This window comes from Neovison vison, chromosome 7 (assembly GCF_020171115.1).
Source record: "Neovison vison isolate M4711 chromosome 7, ASM_NN_V1, whole genome shotgun sequence".
In the NCBI taxonomy this organism is placed as follows: Eukaryota; Metazoa; Chordata; class Mammalia; order Carnivora; family Mustelidae; genus Neogale; species Neogale vison.
Genome location: NC_058097.1, coordinates 142,121,601 through 142,143,284, shown reverse-complemented (window position 1 = coordinate 142,143,284; position 21,684 = coordinate 142,121,601). Strand labels below are relative to the sequence as shown.

The 21,684-nt window shown below is 36.9% G+C and overlaps 1 pseudogene; it reads left to right on the top strand.

Annotated features, from left to right (window-relative positions):
• The window catches only part of LOC122913486, a 122,001-nt pseudogene extending 115,335 nt beyond the window's left edge, over positions 1-6,666 (top strand).
• Positions 6,667-21,684: the final 15,018 nt, after the last annotated feature.

The window sequence follows — 21,684 nt, the reverse complement described above, 5'->3', positions numbered from 1 at the left end:
TGCAAACATTTAAGGAAGTGAGATTCTACATCAAGAGTACAGAAACACTAGTCCATCAAGTTAGTGAAGATGAATTGACAGTGTTCTGAGCAGCAGTCATTGGCATCTTAAATAAAACCGATTCCAATATATATATTTATTTGCCAGAAATGTTGCTGGATAAGTGTAACTGCTCATTTCTGAGGTGCCTATCTTTACAACATTTAATATAATGTAGTGCCAAAGAATTTTGGGCTTTCATTCTGCATTTTTAAATTTTTATTACCCATGATATTCTGACCACCAAAGAAGAACTTAGCCATAAAACTAAATGGAAAATATGTAAATATATCTCTAAAGTTGCACATCATTCCCAAATAAATATTTCATCTTCTCAAATAATCAAGGAAAGAAAAGAATAAAGAAAGAAATAGTAATTAAAAATATAAAAAGTTAATTTTGAGTAGATTTTCTCAGTGCTTATGGATTAGAGATTTATCATCTGATAGAGGAAATAATTTTCAGGGCTTTCATGTACCTCATACTAACCAGTAATTCTACTCTGCCTCAGTGTTTTCCATTTTTCACTTTTTTTTTTTTCATTTCTGACTTTCTAAAAAAATTTTTTCATTTTCCCTTTCTTCTCAAGTTTACCTTTTTTCATTTAACTAATAATTTTGTTTAATACTTAACTGAAGTATATATATTAATCAACTTCAATCAACTGTTCACCTATTAGTATCTGCAGACTATCCATACTCTTTGCTTTTCTTCTTGTCATCAGAGATTTATTCTCTATATGTCACCTGGGCTCCATAATGGAATCCAAAATTTCTACTTCTCACCAGTGCCATTATGAGCACCTCAGAACAAGCCACATCTTTCTTGGACTACTGAAAATAATCTGATCTCTTGCCCCCCTAAAATCCATTTTCTTACAGAATCCAAAATTGGTTTATTCATCAATAAACTATCAATGAACCATGATGAATTGGTTTATTCATCAATCCATTCATTCATCTTTTGCAAACATGTATTGACTGCTTACTGTATGTCAGGCACTATTTGATATACTGAGGATACACTGATAAAACAGACAAAAACCCATACCACGACTGAGGTTATATTTTTGAGGATAAGAAATATAATCACTAAGTTAAATTATTTTATATATAATATGCATGCTATATAGATAGACGGGAGAGCTATCTATATCTACATATCTATCATAAGAGAAAAAACAAAGAAAAGAAGGAGATATTATATACTGGTTCATTAAAAATCTAGAGTGATCAGGAAAATCTCCACAGAAAATGTCACTTCTGAGTAAAGATCTGAGGAAATGAGGCATTTTTCTGGGAGTAGCTTATTCTCTGAACACTGCGGTTGCTGGGTTGAAACTGCAGGGGCAAAGGCAGGAAGACCAGTTAAGGGGGGAGAACAATAATTATACTGACAATGGTCCAGAGTGTTGCTGATGAAGATGGCATGAAGGTGACTCAGGAAGATGGATATGTAGATTTGGAATTTAAGGGAGAAATTAGGACTTGTTAGGGACTAAATGTTTGTAAACCTGCCCCAAATTCATAGATTAATCTAAAGATAAGTGTACAAATGACTGTGTTAAGATAAATTGTAGAAAGAAATCTAAATAAAACAAACTGAATAAAGAACAACACTTCTCCACCGAGTTGCCTTTCAAGAGTAATTGTGAGGGGCGCCTGGGTCGCTCAGTGGGTTAATCCTCTGCCTTCGGCTCAGGTCATGATCTCAGGGTCCTGGAATCGAGCCCCACATCGGGCTCTCTGCTCAGCAGGGGGCCGCTTCCTCCTCTCTGTCTATGTCTCTGCCTATTTGTGACCTCTGTCTGTCAAATAAATAAATAAAATCTTTAAAAAAAAAAAAAAAGAGTAACTGTGACCCTTCCTTCTGAGGTTTGTTCAACACTTACTAGAATTTTTAAGAATGACCTCAAAGAGAAATCACGAAGATTAAGTATATTAATGTTCTTGTATTTTACTTTACCTAGTATTTAACAGACTATATTTATGACTACCATTTTTAAATTGTGGTGTCTTTCTCCTAAAGGCATGAAATATGTGCCTATTACTCCTTCCTAATTTTTAGAACCTCCTTACACAACAATATTCTTGTATCTTTAATTGACTATTTAGGAATTTTCACCATTGAGTTCTGGAAGATAGCACTTACCTAGAACCATTTTATACATTTTGGAAAAAAAAATGAAAATTTAGTGCGAAGTCAGATAAATAAGTGTGATTTCTAGAAATATTTCTTTAGAAATAGCCAAACCAAAAAATAAAAATAAAAACTCTCTTAATTGCACAACAGTTTTATTATCTATTTTCCAACACTTAAATATTTGAGAAAATGGATTTTTTTTCATATTGTCCTTTTTATTTAATAATTTATCATTTTGTAAATATAAGGCAAAACTAACCTTCCTTTGCTTCAGCTTTTTTTCTTTAGAAAACTACAGCCCTCATTCTAGTTGACAGCTTGTCTCTTTTCTAGAGTGATGTTCAGCAGCATATTATCTGAGAGGTTGGTTAAGGAAGGATTATCTAGACCAGTGATAACTTCTCTGTCACCAAAAAAAGGCCATCACATACCAAAATGAATATGTAGCAATGGGGATGTTTGGTCACAAAAACAGAGCACAATGTAAATACTAGTGTGTGAGAAAATGTGGAAAGCTGACAAAGTTAGATTTTTTCTCCACTACAACTGGAATGAACATTTGGTTTAATAATAAATACTAATAAAAGCTAACGATGTGGCCCATTTTGGTACATCATTTTTTAATGAAGTGTTTCTTAGTAATGACACAAAAACTTACTTGATGAAATATAAGTTCTTTGTACATGCTTAGAAATATCTGGTGTCTTAAGATGGCATTAGTTCCATGAAATAATACGGTAATTATTGCTTTACCTTGGGCAGAAAACATACTATGTCTGGGTGCAAGTCTCCTCTGTAAAATTGTTTTGAGAATTAATAGAAAAAAGTTAATACATATACATGTGGATCTGCATGTGTATGTATATTTGATGATATGTTCCGTAGTGAACACAGTGTCTAGCATAACATACAAGGTTAATGAATGCCAATTCTTATATAGACTCTCTTTAGAATTTGGTAAAGACAGAATTCATTTCCAAAAATTTCTGTTTGATCACAGACATTATCATATTTTGTAACATTTGAACTGTGTGATACTAAAGGCACTTTATACTCCTTAGACTAAATCTTCAAAATCAATTTAAAATTTACTATCAGAGTCTTGCTGAAACTCATAAAATGAGATGCTAAGTATTTCATGCTTATAATTCAGACTAATTGACTGAAGATTACCATTTTTATAAGAGAATTCTGGTCAGTCCTGACTTCTGGATTCTTTTGTTCTACCTTTCAGTGTAATTTATGCTGCTGAAGCACAGAGGCAGTTACTAAGCCAGAGTACAACCTTCCCATGCAACTCATTAAAGATATCTGATGCTCAGCTTAAACACATGATGAGATCAAATGTGCTGAAAGATGACTGCACATTCTCTAAATTGTTTCAGGAAACTGCTTAACAGAAATTTTTCCAAAAATTCAACCACAAACATGCTAATACTGAGCTACTAGATTTAGGTTGAGCCAATGGAAAGATTAGTAAAAAATGCCTAGATGTGGGGCGCCTGGGTGGCTCAGTGGGTTAAAGCCTCTGCCTTCGGCTCAGGTCATGATCCCAGGGTCCTGGGATCGAGCCCCACATCGGGCTCTCTGCTCAGCAGGGAGCCTGCTTCCCCCTCTCTCTCTACCTGCCTCTCTTCCTACTTGTAATCTCTGTCAAATAAAGAAATAAAATCTTTAAAAAAAATGCCTAGATGTAAGTATTAAGCAAGAGAAATCAGACTACACTAAAAAGAACATTCATGATGATTTCAGGTATAAAACTGAATCCTGTGTCCATAAATTCCATTCTGTTGAGATATTATATGTATGTACCTTTAACATACACATTTCCTGCACAAATAATTTATTCTCACTTGCATTAGGACTTTATACCATATCATAGTGGGGATTATTGAAACAAAGTGATTATTAGCCTAGGGAAAAGAAAAAGAAAAAAAACAAAAACAAAAACAATAAAATATCAGAACACCCAACATGGCAACATTAATACTGACCTATGGGAATGAGGCTTTAAGAGATCAGAAGAAAATTTGGAAAGTATTATTTGTTAACAATAAGTTCCACTCAAAGGCAGCATGAGTAGCTTAGTTACCACTAGTTTTCTACTATTAGAGGGATTCAGAAATAAGTTACACAGCCTGGACTAGACTCAATCAGTCTAGCAATCTGTGATTTCATGTGCAACTCTCCAGAGAATGGTAGATCAGCAATAGCAATATTATAGAGATAGCCATATATTATGCCAAATATAATGTTATTGTGAAAGAATCTCTTGATAGATATTAAGACATTTAACTGCAGTATGGGCATTGGAGAGATCATGAAGCAGTTGGCAGAATGTGTATCCCTTATAAAGAATAACATACTATAGTCATCTTTCCTAAGGATTTAAAAAATGTAGCTATCAAAAGAAAACAATGCAAAGTTCCGAAGCCTTAGAATAATTGAAGATGTTGCCTAACTCTTCAGAAGAAACTATATATATGATGATTTACTAGACAAAATTAACATAAGGCAATCCTGTAGAATATACTATTGTAACCTATTTACTAAATGCTCAAAGCTGAAAGGAAATAAAGTATTTCCTTTAGTAAAGGAAATTTCTTAGCAAAGAAAACACCATTTTTCTACAGTGATGTCTTTATTATGAGGTTGCATTTAAACAAGACTCACTTGAGTGAAGTTAGATTCAATTACATTTAAGAAATAGAGTCTCTGAAATGGTCTTTCCAGGAACCCAGGAGGGCTTACCCTATTAAGGTCAGCATCTAACTTTTGCCATGGTACTGACAAGCACTTAATATCACATAAAAATATGCCAGTTAGAGCCAAACAGTATCACATTATAATAACATTATTATACCAAAAACTATGGCTCATTTAACAAAGAATCTGATTCATTATACTTTTCCAATTTTCCTAGTGGTCTGCCTTGCTTTATTTCTTCCAACTAAATCTCACTACCTATTCTTATTTTGGAACCTTGGTTCTCCACCTCAATTTTGACTCCCAGTGATATTCAACTAGTGACCCCTACGCAGTATCTTACCACTATTTTTGGTAACTTACATCTTGCTTAAGTCCTTAACTTCCATGGCTAAATCCAGTTTCTTCTAGTCCAAGAGTGAAATAAGAAAAATAATGAGTAATATATACAGCCTTAGGAGAAATAGTTATGCACGTTTTTCAAAGAAGCAATTTAAAAATAATAATACTTGACTTTGATATGGAAGCACCCCACTATGTGAATCTTATTTAAAAAAAAAAAGCAATGAGATCACGCAGAAAGAAAATTAAAAACAGATTTATAAGTGGCCAAACTGGTATCAGAATCAATTCATCAAACTTCATGCACTTAAGAGCTCATTTAAAGCCTATTTACTCTTGTCATACATATAATTCTAATCAACTTTGATATTTGATTGCCTCCAAAGGGGTGAAAAAGACAAAGAGCATGGTAAACACTGACAACTATTAAAAAATATGAAACATAATGAGTTTGTTTTTGTTTTGTTTTGTTTTTTTAAGAAAGGTACAACAGCCCAAAATGTATTGGTTTGGAGCTACTTAATACACCCACTTAAAATTCTTAAAAAGTTACCTATTGCACTCAAGAACGAAATTCAGATATTACTTTCATACTTTTACAAGACATACCTTCAGCTCACATCTTTGAGCTCATTCATATTTCTCTTCTTCTCTCCACCTGTACCTTCCTCACCTCCCTCCAGGTTTCCAGGCTGCCTTCTCCCTCCCAGGTCTCTGCCTCTCCCAGTTTTCTCCAACCACAGTATACTTCTTACTCTTTCTCAAACAACAGAAGCTCATGCTCACCCTAGGATTCATGTAGTATCTCTTCCCATTGCCTGAAATTACTCCTTATGGTAATTTTTGCACGGCTGGCTTTTCTTTTCTTTTTTTTTTTTTTTTTAACCTTTCTGAAAGCAGTTCAGTGTCACAGAGAACTTTTACAATCACTCTATCAAAACAGACACCTAGAGGTTCTGGCTGAAAATGGCAACATAGGAAGATCCGTAACTCACCTCCTCCCACACAGATACACTGAATCTACAGCCACACACGGAATAATTTCCTCTTAGAAAACCCTAAAGTCTTGCTGAGCAACAACTACACCGCCGGCAAAAGAGAACAACTCCACTGAAGGAAATCGGAGAACCTGGGACACAATCTCATCCTAAACCACACTCCTAGCAGCATCCCAAAAACAAGAGAAAATTTAAAAGCTGGAACCTCTCCCTGAGGAGTGAAGGGTTAGATCTCCACTTCAGGGAGCTCAAGTTTTAGGACCTGCCCCTGAGAAACAGGCCCCCAAACATCTAACTTGGAAAAGCAAAGTTCCTGTGTCTCAAGCCCCACAAGCTGTACCCGGGAGACAACTCCAAAATGGCGCTCCAAACGGCACTGAAGCCAGCACTTACTGCTCCAGGATCCCGCTCAGAGGCAGCTGATGGTGCCCAGACTTGAAGCAAAGGAGGCTCCTCAGTTTTTGTGAAAGCGTTGGCCTGAGAGGCAGGCATTTAATCTAACACCAAGGGTAGGAGCTTCCTGGAGCACCTCGCAGGGATGGAGCCGGGCAGGTGCCATTTCCATGCTCTCGTGCTCCAGAACACCAGTATCTTCCAGAAGGAAGCTTTTATGTGTGTGCCTGATGCCCTGACCTTTACGGCTACCGCCCTGACTTTTGCAGCAGCTGAGCAACCTTTGCGGCTGCCGCTCAGGAGACTCTTCTTGACTACCTGGCTCTGAAGGCCGGGGAAGCTTGGGGTCCTGGTTCCACGGGACTGCATAATCATTGTGAACAAGAAAGGAGATCACACACACCTGTCTGGTGCCTCAATATTTGCAGCTGCCGCTGGTGGGGCTTATGCTCAGAAACAGCTACCATCCTCAGGGCACATCAGGAGGCAAGAGGGCCAGGAACTCAATCTTTCTGTGACTGTTGCCTAGTAGTTAACCATGATCCCAGCAGCACGAGAGGCAGGCTTCTAATTAAATTCACATGTAGGGGCCGATGATACCCTTTCCACAGGACTGAGAGGAAGAATGGTATCTTCTGCTTTCTTTCTGCAATATTCCAGAATCTACAGTGTCTCCTGGAGGGGAGCTTTCATGCAGCTGGGGATATGGTGTTTACATCTGGAAGTCTAAATTTTGCAACTGCCAAACAGGAGACATGACTTGATTGCCTGGCTCTGGTGACCAGGAGGGCTGCATTCCTGGGTCCCACAGGACTGTGCTAAACTGAGCAATGGTTCTTAACAAATTGCCAACCCCAGGGCACTTTGCAGACAGTACATTGAGACATTCCCCCAGTCTCTCTGTGAAGGGGGCCTCTTGGCTTGTCTTAGATCCTTGGTCTGAGGGGTAGGCTTCATGCTTGGCACATATTAATAGACTATAGAGATGCTGTCAAGGAACCTAGGCTGTGAACACCATCTCCCTCTGCCTCCCTCTCCCTCTGCCTTACTCCAGCTTACTGGTAGCCCCAGAACACTTGCATACTCATCCAGAGCCTCTGAGTTTTGTGACCACCACCCAATGGACACTATCATATCTCCAGGCCAATGGGTCTTACACTTGCAGTCCCATAGGACTTAGGATTTTACATGCTTGCTTTTTTTTTTTTTTTTTTAAGATTTTATTTATTTGACATAGAGAGAGAATGAGCAGGGGGACCAGCAGAGGCAGAGGGAGAAGCAGACTCCCTGCTGAGCAAGGAGCCTGACTCGGGGCTGGATCCTAGGATGCTGGGATCAGGACCTGAGTCTAAGGCAGAGGTTTAACCCACTGAGCCACCCAAGCACCCCCGACTTTGCATACCTTTAAAAGTTGCTGCCTGAAGTTTTTGCTTCCAAACAGCCTGAATCTACATGCTGAGATCCTCCCCTTGGGAACACAGACAGGTTTCAGCACATCCTCGACTACTGTGAATTATTAAAAATAAAATAGGCTGCTTGAACAAGCACAGAGTTTTGAAAGATAACAAAATTTGTCTTTTATAAGATATTTAAGGAATTATTTAGGCCAATAGTACTCAAACTTTTTGAACTCTAGTCCCCTACATTTTTTTTTTCACATGTATGATTCAAATTATAGTTTATGGAGTAGCATTTATTGACTGATTTAAATTTGAATATTTACATTAGTTTCAGGTATACATCACAGAAACTTATGGATGGACCTGGAAGGTATTGTAAGTAAAAGAAGTCAAAAACAAATGCCATATGATTTCACTCATATACACATTTGAGGCCACTAGGCTCTTAAAATTTGGCACTATGTTTGCTGCCATTACGAAAGAAACACAAAAATAATACAGTATAGAAAAGCTAAATATATTTGGGTTTTTAATAAACATAAGAAATAGTACTCTGAGGAAATGGCATGTACCTATTTAAAAAAAAAAGCGGGGGTGCCCTCGTGGCTCAGTGGGTTAAAGCCTCTGCCTTCAGCTCAGGTCATGATCCCAGGGTCCTGGGATCCAGCCCCGCATCGGGCTCTCTGCTCAGCACGGAGCCTGCTTCCTCCTCTCTCTCTGCCTGCCTCTCTGCCTACTTGTGATCTCTGTCTGTCAAATAAATAAAATCTTTTTTTAAAAAAAAAAAAGATAGTCTTACTGTATCATCTCACTGAATTTTAAATGCAACATAGTTTTTGCATTTATATGAAGTATTTGTCTGGGTATGTATTACCATTATTAACATATTTTCTACTTGATCCCCCCTCCTCACTATCCTCCACTACATAAAATGTTAGTTTCATGGGAATAGCAACTTCTTTCATCTTCTTTTTCTCTTCAGAGCTGAGAAAATTTCTTTGCAAATTACTTAAACAAACAAAAATCTTAAAGGAATAAAACTCCTAACCATCTTATCAATAGACTGTAGAATATTTCAGATTATGATCATCTTTAAGTTTATTGACTTTTTAAAATGAACTTCCAATTTTAGAATAGTTTTAGATTTACAAAAAAAGAGTCACCCATGAAAACAGAATTTCCATGCAACCACACCCAGTTTTCCTAATTGTTAATATCTTAGTGTGGTATATTTGTCATACGAAGTAAATAATATCAGTATGTTATTGTTAACTGAAGGCCATAATTCATTCACATTCTTTTAGTTTTTACCTAATGTCTTTTCTCTGTTATAGGATGCCATATTAAAATTAGTTGTCATGTCCCCTTTGCCTATCTGTGTTGGCTTTAATTTTTTTAGTTGGTTTTTGATGGGTTTTTTTGATGGTTTTTGATGACCTTGACGGTTTTGAAGGTTATTGGTCAGGTATTTTGTAGAATGTCCTTTAAGTGGGATTTTCTGAAATTCTTTTCATGATTAGACTGGGGTATGAGTTTTTTTTGAAGACCACAGAAGTAAAATGCCATTTTCAAAACATCATATCAAAGGTACATACTATCAACTTGCCTTACCATTATTGATGTTAGCTTTGATCATCAGGTCGAGGTAATGTTTTTTAGTGTCTCCACTGTATGGTTACTCTTTTTCCCCTATTAGTGTGGTATTCCTTGAATAAAATCATTATTCACAGCTCATACTTGTGAGATGGGACTTATGGCCCACCTCCCTGAGGGGAAATCACATACATAAAATTATTTGGAACTCCCTATATGGCAGATTTATCTATTCTCCCCATTTATGTATTTATTCAATCATTTATTTATATCAAGCTAGACTCATGGGTATTTTATACTTCATAATATCATCTATACATTATTAATTTTCTGTCTCAAATTGTTCCAGCATTGGCCATTGGGAATTCTTCCAAGCAGGCATGTGGTCTACTTTTTCTATTAGCATTCCTAACCTACTAAACACTAATTTAACTAAACACTAAACCTACTAAAACAATAATTTAAAGTTATTGTAAATACCTGCCTGATAATTCAAAAATCTTCATTATATCTCAGTCAGATCTGATGCTTTTCTTTGGACTTTAAAACTGTTTTTTTTTCCTTGCCATTTTTTATTTAAATTAATCATTTAAAACTAGACATAATATCTCAGGTAATAGAAATTGAAGTAAGTAAAAACTTTATTATAAAATTTTATGTTAACCTGGCTAAAACTGGGCTATATTTAGTTTTTTTTATATATATCTACATAGATTCTAGAGGCTTCAAATTCCTCTAGAGTCCTTGTTTTTGCTTTTTTCCCACCAGCTATCTTTACATTTCCTTCCTTGAAAACCCTTTAAAATAGAGTTTGCCTCTTACAGCTCTATCAGCTTAAATCCTCTGTTATTATACTGGAGTTTTGGTGGTGGTGGTAAGGTGTTAGAGAGGCATGTTATTCTATAATGTTACAACTGGATCTCAGTTTCATAGTGGGTACCTGGGCTGTGACCTTAACCAGCGTATGTTACCTTACATTTTTCCCTCATAGGTAAGGCAGAAAAGGCTAAAGAGACCTTGGACAAAAGATTGGTAGTCCCTCAGGTAGGATAAGGCTCTGGTACAGTGTTTTTACCTTGAGAGTTGGTCTTTGTTATGGAGAATGCTCTAAGGAGTATTTCACAATGGCTATTTTTCCCCTCCCCAGGCCAGAGCCCCAAATGTATCATTTTTGGCTTTTTACCTTAAGAAAATGGTGAGGTTTCTGGAGGTAAAAGCCATGAAAGTGAGGGCTATCCTGAGACTGAGGGCCCCCCCCAATTTTTATTCTTAACACCACTCCACAGTCAGCCTCCAGCAATTCAACAAAATCACTATTTAAACATTCCTACCAGTTTATGATGCCACTGGCCCAACTCTGTGTAAACAGATCTCAGCTGTGATTTTCTGTTAGCCTTTGTATCCAGAATTTAGTGGTGGATTGGCTTGAACTGGATCATAGGCTTCTTATTTTATTTTATTTTATTAATTTTTAAAAGATTTTTATTTATTTATTTGACAGAGAGAGATCACAAGTAGGCAGGCAGAGAGAGAGGGGAAAGCAGGCTCCCTGCTGAGCAGAGAGCCACATTTGGGCCTCAGTCCCAGGACCCTGAGATCAAGACCTGAGCCAAAGGCAGAGGCTTAAACCATTGAATCACCCAGTCATCCTAGTGCATAGGCTTTTTAATTTTTTTTATTTAATTTTTTTTTTTTTTTAATAAGGTTGTGTCTGTTCACAGTGTTTACTCTTTCCCTCCTTATCCCAAGCCCATGAGGGAATCTTTCTCATATCCTCAGTATGAGGAACTGGTGTTTCTGGATGAAAAAAATATGTTGGTGTAGAAGACCCCAAAATAGTGGCTCTCCCAGGAGTTTCTTACTTACTCTCATACAAGCCTGCAATCAGTTTCCAGAAATTCATTAAAATTACTGTGTTTTTTTTTTAAATACAACAAATTTATTTTTTTACTGTATTTTTAAAGTTAACATATAATGTATTATTGGTTTCAGAGGTACAGGTCTTATATGATACCCCATGCTCATTACAACACATGCCCTCCTTAATATCCATTACCCAGTTAAATGAGGAAGTGGAGATGCAACATGGGGGGTTGGGGGGTAGGAAAAGAATAAATGAAACAAGATGGGATGAGGGGGGAGAAAAACCATAAGTGACTCTTAATCTCACAAAACAAACTGAGGGTTGCCAGGGTGAGGGGGGCTGGGAGAGGGGGATGGGGTTATGGACATTGGGGAATGTATGTGCTGTGGTGAGTGCTGTGAAGTGTGTAAACCTAGCAATTCACAGACCTGTACCCCTGGGGATAAAAATACATTGAATGTTTATTAAAAAATAATAAAAAATTAATAAAGGTTAAAAAAATGATCAATTTTCTGTTCCTCTAGCAATTTCTTTTCCAGGAGGTCTCAGTTACTTTCTCTGTATGGAAACACTTGTTTTTCCAGATTTCGGGTGTCTGTTTGCCCTGTGACCTCAATTCTCTGTTGTGTCCAAGAAAAGTCACTGATAGTTAGATTTTTCCTTTTTTGTTGTTGTTGCAAGGTGGGTAGTGAGGACTTCTAACACTTTGCATGTTGGATCTGAAGCCAGAATTCTAGGGTTGACCTTTCAATATGGTTGTCACTGACATGAACACACGAGTATTGTAGTGCTTTCTATATGCTTAATTCCATGTTGTTTTTATACTTTTCCTGCTATTTTATGGATTTCAACAATGCTTTATGTTCCTCAGCTCTGTTACTCAGCATTTGTTTATTCCATCCTTTCCTACTCTAGAAGAAACTTGAATTTAATCTATAATTGATAATCTGACTTCATCAAAATTTATATCAAACTTTATAGATTGGAAGAGTTTGGACTAGAAAGATTTGGATTTTTCCAAGATAAGCTATGTTAATTTATGACTTAGAACAAATAAGCAAAAAACAACAAAAAACAAAAACAAAAACAAAACAATTCCCTCACCTTGAATTTCTTAAAATCGTACCATGTAAAATATATGTTTCTAAGAATAGACCATAAATCAATTACCTCTAAATTACTGGAGCCTTTCCCAATGCATTAATTAAGATTTGGATTCCTTAAGGTTTGTAGGTAATAATAGAAAGCTTGACCAAAGCAGCTTAAATAAAATGTAGGTTTATTATCTGGCAAAACAAGAAATTGGGATTTAGGTAGTACAGTGGCTCAAAGTTACTACCAGGGACCCAAACTCTATCTTCTGCTCTGCCAGTCATTTAAATCTCATTCTCAAGTTGGTGAATTTATAGTCCCTAAATGACACTGGAGATTTATACCTGAATTTCAAAGGATGGAAGGAAATAATGAAGAGCAAAAAGTAAAACTGCATTTTTTAATGTATGTTATTTTGTCCTCATTGTCCTCATTCATTATCTTGGAAAGGGAGAGTGAGAGCCAAGTATTTTGATTTCTAGCCTTTATAGGCATAGGAGGCAAGGGAGAAAGGTGCTGAGTCCACAGTTTCCACATCCCATAAAAGCTGCCCAGAAATATTTCTTGAATACATAAACACACTGTCTCTATTTTAACTTTTCCATGATTCCTTCATGAATCATATGTTGTCTCTTAGCTTCAGACTTACCTCTGTTCTCTTTTCTGTGATGCTAGAGCTAAGATTCTGCAAATCACATTTCCATTTTGCCAGCTCGTTCCCTATTAGGGCTTGCCCTGGGCAGTGCTAGAGGGAGACTGGAAGGCCTAAAGAGATGAGTTTTGGTACTTGCTATTTTGTTTCCTATTAGTATCAATCAGGTAGTCATTTACTCTAGCAACGATAGCTGTATCCATTTTTGCAGGCCCCTCCCCCCACATTGCAGGACAAGCCACATCATATTTTAAGGATGCAAGCAGCAGCTGGCTATGGCCCAGCTCAGCAGTGGACCTTGCCCAAGATCCTATGCTCCTGGCCCTGGTAGAGCAGGAGTCCTCCTCTATTTTTGAATCCCAACTTTGTGGGAACCATCCTCTATGTTTCTAAATTCTAACAATCATAGTTTTTTTCCCCCCAACTTCCCTGACCGGGAACACAAAAGCTGCTTTTTGTAGTTACTCCTTCTATACTAACTTAGTGTTTTCTCTTTGTTTTTCCACTTCTCAAGTCCTGGAAAGCAATTATTTATATTAAATTATCTATTTTAAATTAAATCTATCTCTCTCCTGACAGAAATCATGAGTGATATAAAAATTAGTACCAGGAAGGCTCCGGGACCCAGACACTCAAAGATGGGCCTTTTGTGATTGGTTTGATTGTGTCCTTGGGCTTGAACACAAAAGCAAGCTCCTTGAAAATGGGAAATAGGATGCTAAGAATCATGTCATGCAGTGGCATCATAATTAATCAAATTATCATCTATGGTTGATTGTGACAATGTCCTTGCTGAAACAAGTTCCTGGAGGGACCAAAAAGCCATTATGTTATTAGCTATTGTGGCAGCAACAATGACTACAAGGACAGTAAAGTGAGATACTTCTCTTGACTGCACTGAAATCAAATGGAGGAAAATAAAAAGAGTAAGCTTACGTCTTTAAACTCAGAGTTTAAATCTTGGTCAGAAAATTAGACAGCTTCTATCCTGAGATCTCTTAGTTTTGTAGCTTCAAGGCTGATCTCACTGAAATTGTAATTGTATGTGTTACAGAATTGTTATATAAGTTGATTTTTGTGGTGGTGGATTTGATGTACCACTCAAGACCTCCCTTGAGGAATAAAGATCTTATTCTCCCAGGTGCTCTCAGTGCTAGAGGAGGGACATCAGCTGTATCTTTCTCTTTGAAGACTGAAAAAATGCCTCTCCCAAGGTCATTTTAGAGAAATGCTGCATATCCAATGACTGATTGATGCCTGTGTATAAAGACCAGGTCCTCTTATCTTCACTTGGTATAATACTGAAGAGGTGTCATAGGTCCAAAGCTCCCTATGGTTGGTTGAGGCCCCATCTGGCTTCTTTCCTCTACCCTCCACACATGGTGATGTGGTGTATTATTAGGCATTCTCTAATAATTGTACTGCATACTTATAGTCATCCGAAACTTTGCTTCCTATGGAACCTAACTTGTGAACAATTCACACCCCTACAAATTCCCTAATGTGAAAAATACTGCAAAATACTTGTTACTAATTACTGACACCATGAGAATTTGAAGAAGATCATCCAGATTAATTAAGATGAAACTGATAATCTGGAATCCACAGGCTTCTCTGAGTCTCCTTTATAAGCAGAAGTATACCCACTCCTTGTGACTCAGTATATTTGGTTTTCTTTCCTTAGATACCCTTCAACAACTTACCCTGGGATGAGTATATTATAAGGAGGTACGTATCCTCTGCAAAACTCAACACAATTAATTCCTGACATTAAACTCTTATCTAGAATCAGATTTAAGCATGTTTCAGAGGAAAAAAAATTCAAAATCTGACTCTAGAAGTAGCTTATATTAAAAAGTAATTAATTTTTTTCTAATTTATACTGTCATAAAATACATGGTACAAAATACATAAACTGTATTTGGGAACAGATTCTAAGGCTATTAGACCAAGTAAAATAGAATATTTACATTGAATTGGATAAAATTTACTCATGATAGTATTTACAAGAGATTCTAGATTTTGTGTGCTAGATTATGAGGACATAAGTTTAAAATTCTTGACAGTCAGTTGACTAAAGTTAGAATTCAACAGTGGTCTTCATTTACTGAAGTTGAGTACCAGAACTCCATGTTTTACTGTAGATAAAATCCCAAGCTTTGGAAAATGGGAATATTTGAGTTCATTCATCATAGATAAACTATACAACCCTGTCCCTATTATAGCTTCCAAGAGGGTGTAGAGAAAATTCCTTTCACTAAGGCATTAAAAAATACTTAATGAAAGGAGCACTAATATTCTAGAAAAGCTCTTTGAGAGTGACTTCTGTAGGATGGGTATGACAGGAGATATCACCATAGAGATGTTCTCCTTGATGTCAGCAGTGTTGATAGTAGAGACTGAGTGACAGGGCATGTATCAGTGACTATGACAGGGTTGTCACATTTACTATAATAGGCAGCAGTGACAAAATGCAATGAGAATGTCTTGACCCACTGAGATGTTCTGAAATAGTCAACCAATCACAATGCCCCTAGAAATGAAAAAATAGACAATTTTTAAAAATATTACTTGAAGTATGAATTAGTTTGTTACTTTAATAAATTACCACAAACTTAGTGACTTTAAACAATATATATTTATTATATTGCAGTCCTAGAGGTCAAAAGTCTTAAAATCAAGATTTGGTGGGGCTGTATTTCTCTCAGAGCCTCTGTGAAGAATCTCTTCCTTACCTTTTCCAATGTTTAAGGTCCACTGTTGTTTCTTGGCTGAGGGACCCATCGTCCATCTTCAAAGCCAGCAGAAAAACATCTTTGAATTTCTCTTACCTTTTCTCTTCCATGACCTCTGCTTTGATCACTACATCTTATCTCCCTTTGATTCCATAGTGGTATGTCTTTCTTTGACTCTGTCCCTCTTCCCTCCCCTATAAGGACCTGTGTAATTATATTGAATTTGCATGGATAATACAGAAGAATATGTCTATCCCAATATTCTTATCTTAATAGAACCATATATGCAAATCCCTTTTTGCCATGTAAGCTAACATATTCACACACAGGTTTAATGGATTAGGACATGGCCATTTTTTAGACAGTATTGTTTACGCTATCAGAGTCAATACTCTGACTGGCACAGATCTTTTTACTCCACCACATGCAAAATACATTCACACCATCTCAACATCCTCACAAGTTCCAATATTTAAGAGTGTCAATTCAAAGCTCAAAATCTCATCTAAATCTCATTAACTCTAATGTCTCAAATCTCATCAACTAAATCTTCAGAATCAGATATGGTTGAGATTCTGGGTATGATACATCCTCAAACAAAATTCTTCTCTACATGTGGAGCTATAAAATCAGAAAAGTCATCTGTCTCCCAGCTATAGTAGCAGGACAGCCATAGGATCAATCATTCTTGCTCGAAGGGGAGAAAATGGAAGGCCAAAAGATGACACTAGTCCCAAGTAATTTTGAAATCCAGCTGGACAAACTCCATTAGCTTTCAAGGTCTGAAGATAATCTTTTGTAGATCAGGGCTCCTTCATCTGAGTCTGGCTCCAATCTCAAAGTCGTTTTTCCTATTTAATGAACGGTAGTACATGTTTGAAGCTGAGTAATTTTATCAGCCTGTTTACTGCTTGTATAATTTTATGAGTGTGGCATCCTGTTTTCATTTTATTCTCTATCCTTTCAGTTCAAACTGGTGGTGTTACTGCTGTTAGAAGAGTCTCAAGAACTCTGTCCGTTCTCCCACATATGTCATGAGGTTCATGCCATTAGACATGAGTCTCCTCCAGAGATCATTCCTGGATAATTTAATCTCTATTTTTGGATCCTGCTGAGATAGCTTTGGGTATACCCCAATTGCAGCCTAATGTCTTTAAAAAGCCCTGTTTGTGACTGAATGCTTTGATTTACTGATTCTTCTAAGGCATTAGCAAAGGATTGTTCAGGCACACACTTGGCTCTCTCTACAGAACAGAATTTACTAACAGTGAATCTCTTAATTTTAGTATGTTTTGCAATCTGGATAGACTGAGAATTTCCCAAATCATCAAGATCTCTTTTTGTTTTTGTTTTTTAATTGCTTAACTGTTCTTTGTTCAGTCTCTTATTTTACTACAAGCATCAATAATAATCCAGACCACTTCCTCAACATTTTACATGAAAATATTTTTTGCTAAATATCCAAGGTAAACACTGACATATTCGACTTTTCACATAATTATAGGACAAAATTCTGCTAAGATTTCTGCCACTATATAACAAGCAATTTCTTTCTTTCAGTTTCCAATAACATAGTCTCCATTTATTTCTGAACGTCTGTATTTCAACTAGCATTTTGTTTATGATTTAGACAGCATTATTTGGATCTATCACATGGTGGCCAACATGGAGATTTCTGGCTTTTAACTCAGTTTGAAGACCGGAATACCTTGTTTGAAAGCTGGGCTCCACCGAGAAAGGACCTTACCAAAATGTCATAACTATATACTTTAAATTTTCTTCTTCTAAGAATTCTCCAAACAGAACACAGCCATTTACTGCAGTTACTGTGCACCGAGAAAAAGAAGAACTTAAACTGGCACTAGATAGACAAACGTTGCAAACCCAAGATGCCATCATGGTCCATTAGTTAATAGGTAGTCTTCTGGCAGCCAGATAATAAGTGGAGTTTTATGCCTAAGTTCAGGTCACAATGGATCCAAAGACCAATACTGTAGTTATTGTCTTACTTGCTGAATTTATAACTGAATCACCATATATCCTAGACTTTCCTCCCACTACAGGCTGAAAATCTAATAACAAGTCCTACTTCTAGTTGATATAATGAAGTCATAAAAGTCACAGAGGTATCCAATTGCAAGAATAATGATAAAGAAAAATTGATTTTATTTTCTATGTTATCGGTAACTTAATTTGGATATGAAATGAGATGGCTCTTTAAAAAGCACAATGAAAGCCATAAATGCTGGTCAGGAGAAACACAGCTTCTACATCAAGGACCTTTTCACTGACCTTCCGTAAAACAAAGAGCATCAAAACAACAAAAGACTATGGAGAATCCTCTGGAAAAACTTTCTTTTCAGCTAAGGCAACAGTTCCTGGAAGAAGGTCAGGAAATTGTCTAGATAAAGTACCCTGTACATGACAAAGAAGGAATTAAATTTATCACATTTTTATCTACCAGCATAAAGGGTCCATTCTTCCTTGTGTTCTCTTCAGCGTCAATGAATTTGTTGAACAAAGGAGTAAAAAACCTTGAGTCAAGTATGTATATCTCAATTTTCCTCCATCATACTATGTTGTCCTTCATCTTTACAATAGAGTGATTATTCCTGTTCTTTCCCTTAGTTGGTTCACAAACTGCCCACCTATACACAGTGGACAAAGAGAGAATGAAGAAAACAGGTGACTCCAGATTGGTAGGGGGCAGGTTTAATAATCAGGGGAACAAACAGACAAGGTCTATTGTGGGCAGCTGTAAGATAAGTAAATCTCCACACTAAGCTGCCAGAATCTGAAACATTTATATAGAGACCTTAACTGGTTTTAATTGCATACACTGTCCAGATGGTCTCAACAACACATTGTTCTCCCAAGAATATGTCCTTGAAAAAATGGCTCTCACCATGGAAATGGTGGGCAAAACATACATTTTTAAGGGTGGGGTGGGGATAAGGGGCCTCCAATCAAGTGTTCTCTTGATTACTTCTCTAACACCTCTCCTTTTCTTAACAATTTGCTGTCCAGACCATTAGGGGGACTAAGGTAGCTGTTTATGCCAGGGTAAGAGCAGGGAGCTATGCTTCTGCAAAGTACTGGAGCACAATCAAGAGCAAAGAGTATCCATAAGGGTAGATGATGTTTATATGGTACATAGTATTGGTGCAAAATGCAGGATGAGGAACATTTTTTTGCAGAAGAAAGATCAGCATAGGGTATTACAACACAAGTTTAATGTTTGATAGGAAGTAGAAATTCAGCTACTAAGTCTATCAAAATCTACTTAACTAGGGGTGCCTGGGTGGCTCAATGGGTTAAGCCTCTGCCTTTAGCTCAGGTCATGATCCTAGAGTCCTGGGGTTGAGTCCTGCATCAGGCTCTCTGCTCAGTGGGAAGCCTGCTCCTCCCTCTCTCTCTCTCTGCCTGCCTCTCTGCCTACTTGTGATCTCTGTCAAATAAATTAAAAAAAAAAAACACTTAACTAATTATAAAGAGGAAAAGAGTAATCTTAAAATGAAGACCAAAGGGTATCCCTTTCATCAAGAGGTCGAAATGAACATCAGCTATAATGGGAAAAACACAAAAGTTTGTGTAATCTTATGGAATGTAATGAGAATACAGAGCAACATTTAAGAGTTCTTTCCTGAAAAGATGCAAAAACTAAATAGTACAGGAAAACATCAGAGAAAATTTAATTGAGTGACTTTCTATAAAATAAGTTATCTATAATCACTTAAATCAGGAATGAGGAAAGAAGAATTAAGGAATAAGAAATAAGAAATGAAGAAGTACTCTATATTGATAAAAGAGACATGACAACTCAATGCAATGTGTGATTCAGAACTGAATCACACTTTATTTTCCTATAAAGGATGTAATTTGGACAATTGGCAAAATTTTAGTGGGGGAAGTAATATGCATTGTATCGCATAATATTGTGGTAAGTATTGAGGTGCCTGGGTGGCTCAGTGAGTTAAGGCTCTGCCTTCAGCTCAGATCATGATCTCAGGGTCCTGGGAAGGAGGCTTGGCATCAGGTGCTCTGCTCAGCAGGAAGCCTGCTTCCCCCTCTCTCTCTGCCTGCCTCTCTGCCTACTTGTGATCTCTCTCTCTAAAAAATAAAATAAAATAAAATAAATATTGTGGTAAGGATTAAATGTAGTAAGAATGTTTAGGACAGGAAGTAACCTTACTTTAAGTGTTAAATACAAGCAGTCTAGTTTCATTCATTTGTTTTCATGTGGTATATACCAAATATTTGTATCCCTGATAATTTATGTATTTGAACCTCATCCCCAATGCGTTGGTCATGAAACTAGAGTCTTCATGAATTATATTACTGCCCTTATAAAAGAGACCTGAGAGAGTCCTCTTGCCCCTTCACCATGTGAGATAACAGAGAGAAGAAAGCCACCTGTGATCCAGGAAGCAGGCTCTCACCAGACATGGAATTTGCTGGGGCCTTGGTCTTAGATTTCTCAGCCTCCAGAACTGTGGAGTAGAAAAAAAAGTTCTGTTGCTTATAAACTACCCAGGCTATGGTACTTTTGTTATAGAAATCTTAATGGACTAAGAACATAAGTTTGTATTTCAATTCTGTCAATATTCTTTTATTAACCATGGATGATTTTTCTTTCTACACCAAATACAAGGAGAAACTGAGAAGGCTTCTGCACCAGTTCCACCACCCTCTAAAAACCCTCCATATGAAAGAAGAGTTGACTTATCTGATCAGTGAGAGAGGGAAGAAAGTATAGATTGGCCCCACACTCCATGAAGATTTCTGTCTGCCAGGATTGAGTGAGTATGAAGCAGAACTCCATGTGGTGACTAGATACATGTCTAATTTTAGGAGGACATGGAAAGGCTCAAATTGGGTCATGAGCTCTAGCTGCCAGCTCAAATCCAGCTTTCCTATTAATAAAGCAGACACTAACATTTAATCTTCATTAGGTTACTATATATATATTTGTATTTTACTGTGCTTCAGAATGCAGAAGGAAAAAAGGGTTTTATTAAAGGTCATCCTCAAAATGTTCAATTTCTGGTCATACAGCAAAAGCCCCTACAAATGAGAAGTAGTCACTTGACTTTCAATAAACAAACAACAGAAATTCTGACTTTAGTGACCTTAGACTGGGGAGGTCATTGAACTTTGTGTGTTGTTGCAGGTATCACTGAGATTGGTTTAGTAGTCATGTTTAATGGTGATATGTCAGCAGATCGCTTTAGTACTACTATTACTTTGCTAGGATTCCCATAACAACGTACCACAAACTGGGTGGCTTAAATAACAACAAAAATTTGTTGTCTTACCAGGCCACAAATATGAGGTCATCATGTCAATGGTTGGTTCCTTCTGAGAGCTGTGAGGAAGAATCTGATCATTTTCTCTCTCCTCTAGCTTCTAGTTGGTTGCTGACAATCTTGGGCCTTCCTGGACTTGCAGAAGCATTACCTCAATCTCTGACTTCATCTTCCTATGACGTTATCCCTATGCGTATATCTGTTCCCAGATATCTTTTTATGTTAGGTTGGGGCCCACCCTACTCCTGTATGAACTCAGCTTAGCTAACTACATCTGCAATGACCCTATTTCCTAATAAGGTCACATTTTGAGGTACTAGAGCTTAAGGCTTCAACATATGAATATTGGGGGATATAATTCCACTTCTAACAGTATTATTTAGTCAAGAATTGGAATGCTAAGAAACTTCTGATTATGACTA